At 39.9% G+C, this 12707-nt stretch overlaps 1 long non-coding RNA gene across 2 annotated transcripts in view; it reads left to right on the plus strand.

Moving 5' to 3' along the window:
- The first annotated feature begins 840 nt into the window (after positions 1–840).
- LOC109282560 (uncharacterized) overlaps positions 841–12707 on the plus strand; it is a 35688-nt gene continuing 23821 nt past the window's right edge. The window contains exon 1 of one of the 2 annotated variants that reach the window (XR_009459198.1): positions 841–1127. This is a non-coding gene — a long non-coding RNA (uncharacterized LOC109282560). The remainder of the gene's footprint in view (positions 1128–12707) is intronic. The other variant, XR_002089571.2, reaches the window with a different exon arrangement.

Raw genomic sequence — 12707 nt, forward strand, 5'->3', positions numbered from 1 at the left:
GTTATGGTTGGGCCCCAGGCTTCAATCACATCTGATACAATCTTTGGGATTATACTCTCAATTTTATTGTTTGCTTACTATGTAGCACATACTTCTTGTGATGCTTCTGCAGCTATCTGGAAGTTCCACAATGCATTTATTATGAAGTACAAGTTATTTAGCATACTCTCAATCTCTAGAATATTTTCCATTACAGTTTTGTTGGTTTGGAGATCCTGTGACAGGATGCCACCCCAGGGGTGGCCATAAAGCACCTGAAGTTCCTCTAGCCCTAGCTCATTCTGCTCTCTTTGGCCAGTCACCCCTTCTCTCACCTGCCAGACTTCGTTGGAATTGTTTTTATATAAAAAGAGGCTGCCCCAGGGCTTCCCAATCAGCCCTCAATCTCCCATGATCACAATGTGTTTGTGGTTCTCACCTTAAGGATTAATTGCATGGATCCAGTATACTCCATGCCCCACAGTTGTGATTCATTCTACATGCTTAGCCCCTCAATACCCTCAGCCCCTCTCTAGGCTCCAGACACCTTATCAGGGATCCTGGTTTTCTCCAAATTTAAAAAAAATCCCCAATTTTCAGTTTAAAAAAGAGTAACCCCAAATCCACTTTTTTGCATGATTTAAATGAAACACCATCAATACATTAGTGATGTTTCATTTTAATCATGGAAAAATGTGGTTTTGCGGTTAGTTTTTTTTAACTGAAAATTTGGGATTTTTTTTAAATCGAAGAAATCCATGATCCCTGCCAATTAGGTCCCACACACTCAGCTTCCCTCTAGACTCCAGACCTCTCATTGGGTCCCCAGGAACCTCCTGCTCCCTTTAGTTGCTTTCCAAACCTCCAGATTGGTTCAGACTGCACTTTCCTTGCTGGTATTCAATCATCCTGCTAAGCCAATATTCCCTCAGTAGGCTCCAAGATCTTACTGCTGGCTGCACTCAGGTCTGGGCTTATATCTTGCCTAGACCCAGCTTTCCTCTAGGGTTAAATGACTCCATAATGAGCCCTGGCCACACCTGTAGGCTGCCTTACCACTAGCCTGCCTGCTTTTTGAGGTGGAAGGAGCAACAAGCCTCCTGCCACAGATGCTATGGTTATTTGTTTTCAGATTGGCCTCTGCCCAGGTATTGCAATAGATTTTTTTCCCCCCCCTGTGTCCTTTTTAATATAATGAGCTAAAGAATATGGCCAAATAAATGTATCTCTGGACACCATCTTAAATAAGAGAGAGAATGACCAGATCATCAGTATATAATGGGTATTTTGTCTCTGAGTTTTTCACCTTGTTGCAGTTAGACCAGACTGTATCAGGGTGAGGTTATGTTTCTGTTTTGCTTTCCTTTCTTGCTTTGAAAGCCTGAGTTTGGCAACATTGTTTATGACATACTGGGTCATCTGATTCATGTATATTTGTATACAACGTGTCCTCCTATACTAATAATTTAATAGGTGCCAAACTCATTTTAAAAGTTTTTCTTAAATTTTGAAGTGTACAGCTTTTCTTGTGCTTTGTGTTTTTACTTATTTGTTAAAGAACATCTGCTGGGTAAACAGGTAGTCTGTATTTCTTTCCTCAGGGAGGAAAGTGATTCATTTTTAATGGATTACTATTATATTTGTTTAGATGCTGTATTTGTTTCCTGGCAATCCTACAGAAAAGTTTGCCAACTTTGCTGATAATGTGGGGTACATATGATGTTACATTTAAATCAACCAAACCAGGGTTAGGTCAGTCTAAATGCCCAATCGTACAGGCATGCAGAGGGCTCAAATTGCCCTAAAAATGACATGCCCAATCTAAATTAGTTCACTTGAGTAGGTGCTCTAGTTTAGATTGAGATTGAGTTAATTTGATCTAAGAAAGTGTTATCTGATCTGTTGAATGCCATTATGTGTTCACACTGTAGTCCCAAAGCTGGGAAACCCCATCCCCTGGCTCCAGGCCTGGGGCTGTGCTATTCTCACCCTCCCCAGCTTTGACTGGGCTATTTTTAGCCCCCAAACTGGGCAACCCACCAGGCCCTTCTTTCCCTCCCCACCCCCTCCGCCCCCCTGCTGATCCTACCAATTTTCCTTACCCCATGGACATGGTAGCCTTCTCCCAAGTCCCACTGCAAGTTGCTTACTCTCTCTTCAGCTCTTGGGAAAGAAGAATGGTTGCATGCACTGCTTCAAGTCTGCATGAATATGGCATAAAGTAAACAGTGTGAATGTAGGCTGGGTGAGGTGAATGGCTGTATGTGCCTTTGAATACTTCTGTAGTTTGGGTTGAAGTATCTCCACTTCATGTATGGGGCTGTATGTCCGTCAGACTACATCTCAGGGACTAGAAACTTGGATTCAGTGGTTCTAGAAAGGCCTCCACATTTACTGCTGTATTAGTATTTTGTTTTCTACACTGTTTGAACAACGTGATATTCTAGATTTGGATTTTTAGATCATTTCTTGTTCCTTGTAGTCTTGTTCCAGAGACCACCATGGGATTTAGGAGTTTTTAATGGTATTTTCAAGTAGATTTGTTCTGAAGATGCTCTGTTCTTCTAATTTCTAGAGTGGATTCCTTTGTATTTATCTTGGAAATGTGCTTTTTCTAATTTTCCTTTTCTGTGTTGCTGGTCTTTGTTTTGCTTTGTTGGCCTTAAGTTATTTATGGGCTTACAAGGAGGGTACGGTTTCCATTGCATTGTCAACATGTGCTATTTTTTTCTGGCGTGTACTGTGACTTTTTCTGATGGAGCCCAAATCTGTCCTGGTAAACTGTGTACATCTTAGTGTCACGTGGGCTTCGTGTTTTAATCTGGAGAGTTCCCTCGCTATTTTCTTTAGCTTATAGCAGCGTGTATCAAACCATTCTTTTTCTTTGCAACTCAAGTGGGAATAAATCCTGTTTTACTGTTTGCTTAGCTGCTTTGTTGCAGACCTTGTGGAAGTCTCTTACTGCATTGCTATTGCCAATTGTTGTTTGCCCAGTGTGTTTAGAAACATAATTAAGTTTTTAGTTTGGGGGTGCTTGAGAGGTTTCTCATATTCTCCTTTAGGATATATTTCTCAAGTAGTTGATAGTGGTTTTGTGTTTTTCTGTGATTTTTATGCAATTTCTTTAGGGTTAGGGCTATTGAACTATGGACTGATTAGTATAGTTTGACTATATTAATATATTTATAACAGCTCTTAACTGTATTGGTATGATACAGCCAATCACATGTCTGTCCATTGTTAAGTTAAAAGAGCAATTATATGTGTAGTATGGCTCAGTGAATTTAACCTGCTGTGTGTATAGTTTGGGTAAATTGCTCTCCTTGCTTCTTAAAGACCACTCTAAGCAATTTACCAAAATATGAGGGCCACAAAATGGAATGAAGGTCTCTAGTTATGTTTTAATGCCTAGGAAATGCATCCTTCTCAGTGGACTTGCCTGTATTTACAAAATGAGTGGGGTGGCTTTAGGCATGCAAGTGGAGGAGATGGCATAACAAGCATTGTTATCTCCCATGTAGTACTGCATGGGCACAGGGCATAGTCCTATTAAGGAGTATAGGTACTGTTTCTTATAAAACTGCGGCCAGCACCTACCACCCAAAAAGAGGCAGTGAGGAGCAAGAAAATCCTAGCTACAAAATTAGCTCACCAGTCATTTAAACTGGATCGGTTCAGAAGGAAAGGAGAAGAAGCGTATGCTGCACAAGGGAGGTGGAAATGCCCCTGCAATTTGTAGTTCCCAGGAGCACTGAGTCGGCCAACATGCTTCCTAGTGCTTTCATTGCATCACATCCTGCATCTGTAAAAGCCAGGATCAGACCTCCAAATAGGAAATATTCCTTACAAGGGTTATTTGTTGCAATCACTGATTTAAGTAAATTAATTGGATGGTATATTAGACATAAGAACTTGTCTCAAAAGATATAGTTCCAGTGAGCTGAATAGAATTATATAGGATATAACTGCTGGCTCATACCACAGCTCCCCTTGTGTTTTCAGTAATATAATGTATAGCATCTACATATTGAATAAGCCCTGAGTACATCCCTTAATCTGGCAGAAAGGAACAAAGAGGAAACGTTCCTTACAAATGAGGAGGTATAGATATGGAGCCATAATGAAAAAGTCACAATTCTGCTTTTAAGTGAGGGTAACACATATGCTTCAGTACTAACTCAGAAGGGGGTGCTGTTACCTCATCTGATTTCTGTACATTATACGTATGAATCCTCATCAAGATTTTCAAACCAGACCAGACCAAACCAAACCAAATCAAAGCAGATGTTTCTTTTCCCTTTCCTTCTTCATTATTTCAACATTTTTAAAAAACAGCAACAAAGTCATTACTTTCTGAGTATGAATCCTCTTTGGATTGTAGAAAAAAACTAGTTTATGTTTTCATTCAACATCAGATTCTTTTGAGATGTGTGCAAACTTCTGTGAATGGACAGCCTGCAGTAGTGCATTGATTTGAAAAATAAATTCTGCTGTACCATGGTGACAATATTGCTGTCTTATTAAATGTACACCCCAAAAAATTAAAGGACCACAGTCAGGGCAAAAGTAATATATTTGACAAAAAACCTGCCACCTGATTTTTATAGATTATGCTATTAGAACATTAAAATAAACTCTACCTTTATCACTATTTGTGCTATTTGTTTAATTTCTGAATTTCTCTGTTTGGTCCATTAAAAATGGCTAGTTCAGTTTAATTGATTATTTTTTCTCTTTTCTATTTGCTGTGTTTAATACTCAAAAGAGAAAGAGATCTGATAGCAGTTTGATGGCTTTAGGGGGTGTACTCAATTTAAAAATTCACTTGCATGTTCATTTTTGTCCCTGCTGCCCTTTTCTTCGCTATCCTATCCCTGACTGTTTGTGTTTTAGAACCTCAACTCCCACCCTGGTTGAGGATGTGATATCCTGACTTGGAACTTTAACTTCAGTCTACACTGAGGCTAATGTGGACGTATCCAAAAGTAATTTCAAATTAACTAGCTGAATTGCCAATAGCAGTGCAACAGCAGTATGCGGTTTAATTGGGGCTGCCAAACTCACTTCTCCAATTATTTGATGACTGCTAGATGCTTTTTAAAGAAAGCATGACAATGAAATCATAAAGCATCAACATGGGATTCATAAGCGTGTCTTTTTGGAGTATAAATGGCCCCAAAAAATAGATTCTAAAATCTTCAGTTATGAAATGGGCTAAAATTAATAGGAAGTATCAGTGCTTAAAGACTGTCAAATACTTTACTGTGTTAATACTAATAATAGGAGTAGTTAAATTTTCAAAACAACAGTAGTATTTTCAAAAGTGCTTAGCATGGTTTTAACTCTAACTCTCCAATTGACTTCACTTTTAGAAGAAGGAGGCTACTACTTTAAAAAGACCTTAGCTTTTAAGAATGTTAAGGTCTTTTTTTAAATGTTTGATCTTATCGAAGAGGCTAATTTGATATGGAATTCTCCAGTCCTCCTTTGTTCCTGGGCCATATCTCTGGAAACATTTATGTATGTGTTTAAATTAACACCCAGGAGAGGTTAATGAGTGTGCCCCCACAAGTGCTCATGTGTAGTTTGCACCACTGCAAATTTCACACACCACATATGCAGGCATTTGCCACGCTGTTAATTTGCAGCATGGTGGGGTTTTTTGACACTGGGGGATCCTGGTGTCAAAAAAACCCATACCAAAAAAAAGTGGGTTGCCACCCAAAACTGGAGCCTGGCTGGCCAGAGCCATTCTCTGGCTGCCAGCCACACTCTGCACATCCACATTGCCACTTCTGGAGCCCCAGGAGGCCTCCAGGACCCCAGGTAAGGCTGTTGGGGCCAGCCCAGGTGCTGGTTCCAGCCTCCTCTGCCCCACCCAGGGCAACTTGTGGCATGCCAGAGCACACATGCAGGGGCATTGCCCAGAGACAATGAGCAGCAGCATAAATGTGCCACGGCTAGTTGTCCCCAGAGATGCATGTTCCTGCTTGTGGGGATGTGCCCAGTAGGACTACTCAAATACACCAAATTAAGCACAAGGATAAGAAACTTCAGGGTCAGGCCATAAGCTTGTGAATTTTAGAGGACAGGAAACAAGCTGTATTTAAGTTTTAGGCAATGCCTCACACGCTTCTGGTTGCTCTAAAAATAATAACTAGGAACAAATCTTAAATGATAGACCCAGAGAAGATGCAAAGTTGCAGAGAAACCCAGAAGTGAGGAGAACATTGCATTTGGTCCTTGTGCCTGTTGTGAAAGAAGTGGGTTTCCAACAGGCATTTGAATAAGGAAAGGATAGGCTCTGGTGTATGTTTCATGAAGATGAGTAGTTCAATCTGAGATTTTTAGTTTCTTGGTCTTCCAATATACCTGTTTCAAGATTTTTAGGGCTTAGAGCTTACTTGTAAGCTCATCTCACCAAGACTGATAGCATCTTATGCAATTACCTGTTTTCAGGCTCTTTCACAGAAAGGAAACTGGATTTCTTTGGCTTGCGTACCGTGTGTGACAATGACCTTCCTGACACTTTGCAGTTCTTAGCTCTAAATATCTGAGGTTAAAATCTTTACAAATAATTTAAATAAATGCATGACAACATGGGTGGCTACAAAACCCATTAGTTCCATCAAATATCAGGGATGGTTACCTACAAGTACCACTCAGTCCTTGAGCTTTCGAACCCATTACTCATAAAACACAACCTTTGGAACAGGGTACAACTTGTTGTATGTTTGTGGGAAGCTGAGAGCTCCCAGCCTTTTGTATATACTTCATAAAACAGTCCTGAGAGGCCTGATCATGCTCTTGAGTATGAAGCTTGCCTTTCTTTCCCTTGTGTGGTTCACTCAAGAGCTGATTGCAGTAGCAGTTCTTGTGGTCACGGACTGCTCGGCCCTTCTTATCTGTTTGAAGTGAATTGCCCAAGGGAAGACCATAGCACTATCCCAGCAACAGAGCCAGAGGAGCAGGCATGACAAGCTGGAAGTAGCACAGAGAGCTCACCCTTTTCTGCACCAAGGGGCTTGGGGACAAACTGTAACTTCTGAAACATAAACTCTCATGATGCTTCCCATAGGGCTGCAGCACCCTGCATAGACCTTGCCACCACCTTCCATCAGTCTGTATGGAAATCACAGAGTCTAGTCTTCTATTTTCTCATGATGTGTGACTCAGTTTTGTTATGCCTCTGCATATTCATAGTTTAATTTTGCACTCCTATTTTAGCAAGTAGTAAGCAGACTGTGTTGGTGAAGTTTAGGATCATGGGATATATTTAGCTAATAAACAGGAAGTTAAACACCAAATGATAGCTGAATAGGAAGTCATGCCGCTACTACTGAAACCCTCTGAAAACTCTCCATTGCTAGAACCAGCAAAATGAGGCAGGAAAGCTTCAGAAATATTCCCGTCTGTAGACAAGCCTTAAGGGAATACTTAACTGTGTAAAATCATGATATTAAAAGCTACTGTTGGGAAGGAGAAATGGACAACACAGTTAACATAACTGCTGTGGAACCCTCTGTCATTTCAGATTTGTATAATTTGTTTGCAGGATAGGAAAGAGATTCTGTTATTAAGACAGGAGTTTAACACCCTCACAAAAGAAAAAAAAATCAACAAATCTGATATTTCTTTCTGTGTGGCGAGAAGCACAGGGTATTTTGGAGCTGTGAAAATGCTAGGAAAAAACTCAAGAATAACAAACTCTGAATATTTTCAGTCAGAGTAAAATGCACCCTGTGAGGGACATGCTCTAAGATATGCCTTTCAGATGGGGACAGAGTCCAAATGGATGCCTTGTAACAACGATAAAGGGCCTTGCTGAAATGTATTAGTATGGAGAACTCGCTCAGAGAGGACGCAATCAGAGATCAAGCTATGGAGAGTTGTAGTTCTTTGTACATATGGGATTCAGTCAAATAGGGAACAAAATCTCAACTCTTAGGTGCACAGGTGATCAGAGCTGAAAACCCCCCACAGTCCATATGCAGAGGTGTAACAGAGCCTCCCTGTACCCTGGGCAGTGGAAATGCACAGGGCAGAGGCAGCTGCTGGTGACGTGGCTGGCCCGCATCTGCAGCAGTTGCTGTTTGTACGTCCTCTGCCTTAGTAGTTGCCTGGGACTGATGCCCTGGTCACCTCCCTCTCAGTTATGCTACTGTCCGTATGAGAGCTCTTTATGCCTTTCCTTGCTACATGTTGTAGAGGGAAAGTTGTACTATGTTTATGGACGTGTCTACTTTTCTCTTGGCCATTCCACCTTTTCTGCTGCAGCACTTAGCATATATGTCTCACTTACATGATGCTGTCTACCTCTCTAAATAAGGACAGCTCAACCACTTTTAAATTTTTTTTGCCCAATCTATTGAGCATTACTGTTCCCTAGTCCAGTGGCAACTCACATCGTTGTGTCTATGTATCGCGTATCGGATCAGGCCCTTAGAGTTCGATACACACTTTGTTCCACGCTGGTTGCTATCTTTACTCCAAGGCTGAGTTCTCCTATATAGGTTTGATTGTACAATGTTATAAAACACTCCATGAAACTTGGTATAAAGTGATTTTGAAAATCTTCCAGCATTATCCTGGAGTATAAACAGTTAGCTACAATTGGAAATTCTAAGCTACAGACAATGGGAGATGGTAACCTCTTGTGCATCGGATTTAAAATTATAGGATCATTGACCTTAAATGATTCATGTAGCCTGGGAAATCTAGAGTTAAGCAGCTTGCAAAACCGTGAAAGCCAGCCACAAGTCTGTAGAACAGAAGCCTTCTTCTGGTTTTCCTCCTGGTATTAAGTGTTGTTTCAATCAAAGTACAGGTAGCACTTCAAGAATGACAGATCATGTGAGCTTTATGCCCCTGCATAATGAGATTGTTTCATAACCCTACTGCATTTGACTTTTACATTATGGAATATGCTATAAAAACTCCTTTGAACAATCAGCAAAATATAAATGAGAAGATTTTTAGAAGTGCTGTTTTTGTTTTAATGGTGTATTGAAACTGACTCTTCGGAAAGTGAGAATCACAATGAAGAAAATTACAAATAAAAACAGCTAACCAACCTTAATGTGCCAGTACCAAAAAAATTACAAAAAATATCATGAAAAGCATGGAAAACTATTTTTTCTCTTACTAGATTTATTCTTATAATATTACCACGTTAAAAAAAAAATACAATTTTAGAAAAAAAATGATCTATAGCTTTTTGCAGTGATAGGCGACAGGTCAGAAAAGCATTTCAGAATAATTTTACACCTTTTAACCTTAAAAAATACTTTGCTGACAATTGAGAAAGGGCCTTAAAAGAAGCGCTGATAGGCATTCTCACAGCAGGGTTGCCATGTCCCATCACATAGCAGAGGGTTTCTGCATAATGTATCCTGTAATAAGAAGTGTACTGCAAATCACAAGGCTTGAGTAGCAGTTTTAAGAAAGTAATCCTTGGCATGAACTGCTATTAGTGATGACACTGAAAGTTTGTTACATAAAACTCTTTAGAAGACAAAAAGAAGGTAAACTGTTTAAAATTTTGATTTGAGTCTTGAAATAACTACTTTGTCATAGAAATGTGTCTGCATTTTAAATATATATTTAGTATTCTCTGTTTTTCATTTTTGCTCATGCTTGGACAGTCTTATAAAATGAAAACTGGAGAGTTTAGTTAAATGAATGTCACTTTTCCCCCCTCATTCCATTACTGAAAATGGTAATTGTTCAAAAAGTGTCTTACCAATTACTAGTGCTAATTATGAATGCTAATAGAATTGCTGGCTACTAAGACTTTCCCCTATTCCAAACCCTATACAAATGGGATAAAAAATTCAAAAACATTTCACTATAACAAAGAGAAAACCAGGCCTTCGAAGGGTGGTAAACCATATTCACATTTTAATAATTACACTAATCCAAATGGGATCTGAATCTAGAAAAATCCTCCTTGTTGAAATTAATTTTATTTTGCTTGAAAATGTAAATAAAAGGAAATGTGAAAGGGCCACTTCCAGGCAAGTTCTTTTCAATGCTAACGATGCAAATCAATGAAGTTTCTCAGCCCCTGGGGATTCTTTTTGTCTTTCTCATTTCCATAAGAATGATTTTTAGGTGATTAAAATAAAAATCTAATTGAAATAAAATTTCTTTATATTTTTCTTACAATACAGCTTAATAGATACCTGTAAAATGGGACTGGAATTGACTCTGGAACATCAATAAATGGTCTTGGAGTAGGACAGTAGCAAAATATATCTTTTTATTTCTGATGGAGACATTTTTTGGTTGTCTTTAGCAGCACTTGAGATCAGTTGCAGTATTGTGAAAGCTTGATATTTTTCTGTGCCTGGCCTGCATTTTCTAACTGCCTGATATTAGAAAACAACGTATTTCTTTGTGTTGGTTTTTTTTCAGAAAACAATATAAGACATAAGTATGCACATAGTGGTTGAAATTTTGGCTTTTATTTCTTTTTCGGTGATTAGCTCATTTTGAAGCTGGATCCTTTTTGAATGCTGAACACTCTGATTTGATATTCAGTTGTCTGTGGAGAAAAGTGAGCATTTTTAACGGCTTTTTTATAAAAGCAGCGATAGATTAGGGTGTAGGACTAAACTGTGGCTTTGTTACAAGCTCTGATTAAGGGGCGGACCCGGGACCATATGGTGACAGTATGGTCAGAAGGCAGAGAATGGGGTGGGTGGGTGTTGAAGTGGTCTCTTCAAAAGAAGAGTGGTCTTTTTGGGTTCCATACCTAGTACAGATTACTTCCTCCCCACCAGACCTGCTCAGCCACTCTGGTTGATACGTATAGTGGGAGGATCAAAGCTCCAGCCTCTACCCCATGCAAGGCATGCAGAGGGAGAACTGTAGTTTCATAGAGGCTGTTTTAATGTGCATTCCTGACCATCCCTTCTGCCCATACTCCATCATGTGATGCAAGCAGTTCATGCAAAGTACATACCCTTTTGGGTATGGAGTGTAACTATGCCCATAACATGCTAATAGGAGAGGATACATCCTAGAGGCCCTTTGTCCAAACATTTTTAAAGCACTTTCCAGAGGACAAATCAGTATATAGCTTTGCTGTGCGGTGATGACTTCGGTGTGTCTGGGTTGCAGGAGGAGGGAAGCTCATTACTCCCTGATCACTGCCGGAGCAAATATACTCACTTTTCAAATAAAATATGATTTTTTGCAACTTCTACCTCAAGCTGAGATCTGAAAGTCTAACTATGCAGCACTACCTGCAACAGTCTTCAGTCAGAACAGAGGGCCTGTATATATGTACACAGGTGTACTGTACAGGTAAATCTCTGCCTTCCCAGATGGAAAGGGAGAATGACACCTCTGTACTACTTCTGTGGCATACAAAGTGAGCCCCTCCAGGAAAACTCCAAGAGCTCAGGGCTCATCAGGAAGTGTGGGAGAGGGCCAGGGCAGAAGGCGGCATAGAAAGGAGTTAAATACTTTTTATGGCGCTTCTGACCCATTATTACTGTGGTGCTGTCGGTGCCAACTTGTAGGATTATCACTAGCAATTAATCAGGATTTTCACAGGGACATACAGCTGAAACTTAATACAGTTGGGACTGTATCCCCCTGAGTCTCCTCTTCAGTAGCTAATAGGCAGCCTCAGGTGCTTCAGCCAAAAACAGCATGGATCCAAGAAGAGCCATGCTGTTAAAGGAAAGTGAGTGGAGCAGAGTAGTTTGGTTGGGGTAGAGGAAGAACAGCTGTCCATTGCATATCTTAGGCCTCTGTGGAGCTAAGGAGTGATTTTCCTCAAATCCCCAAGCAGGGAGGCTTTCACCTTTACAGATTCCTTAACATCTTTATCCTTGGGGGATAATTCCGTGCAACTCCAAGAAGTTAAACTCGCAAGGTAAAATCCTTGCCTCAGTAAAGACGGTGGCAAAATTCCTATTGACTTGCATGGGGCCATGATTTTGCCCATGGAGTATGTCTGTCTCTTGGACTTCTGACTGTGGATTCTCCCATAAGAGGACTGTGACCTGGGCCATAGTATCAAACTGTGGTTAATGATAGGTGCTGAATACGGTTCATTCTGCCCTAATTCATTTTGCACCAGAAAGTTTAAGCTAGATGTTTATTCCTGTATTACAGCTTAATTTTTAACTTCAACTCTCTTCGATGGGAACTTAGAGAACAAGATGCAAATTATTTTATGCTAATACAAAGATATGCGTAATTGTATGAGCTCACTGAAGTGTGTCCTGCAACTCCATTCACACGTATATTGTGCATCTGTAAGCAGTCTTCTGACAAAGATACACTTCATGGACCTGACTCTTTACTCTGCAACTCCACTTGTGTTAATGTAACACTGCTTGCCTCAATGCTGGTACAGCAGTCTAACACTGTAATAACACAGTGGTAAATCAGGATTGATATTTTTAAAGACATCAAACTATTTATAACTTGAGTAGTTTATGTTTTCTTAATCTACATACCTATAATTCACACGCACAAAATAGCCATTCCTTGTCATCTCTCTGTGGCAGAGTGAGGTGTCAAATTACTAAGAATTATTTTTATATTACACCCTCAAAACAACTAGTAATGCATGTTGAAGTATCGTACATTAAACTATACTTCCCTTGGGAACTAAATGATCAACTGTACTTTTTTCACATGTCCTGGATTTCTAATGGAGGTTTGTTTATTCTCTAACTTAAATCAGTAACTCAGAGCCGGACACACTT

The sequence above is a fragment of the Alligator mississippiensis genome, chromosome 1 (genome assembly GCF_030867095.1).
Source record: "Alligator mississippiensis isolate rAllMis1 chromosome 1, rAllMis1, whole genome shotgun sequence".
Lineage (NCBI taxonomy): Eukaryota > Metazoa > Chordata > Crocodylia > Alligatoridae > Alligator > Alligator mississippiensis.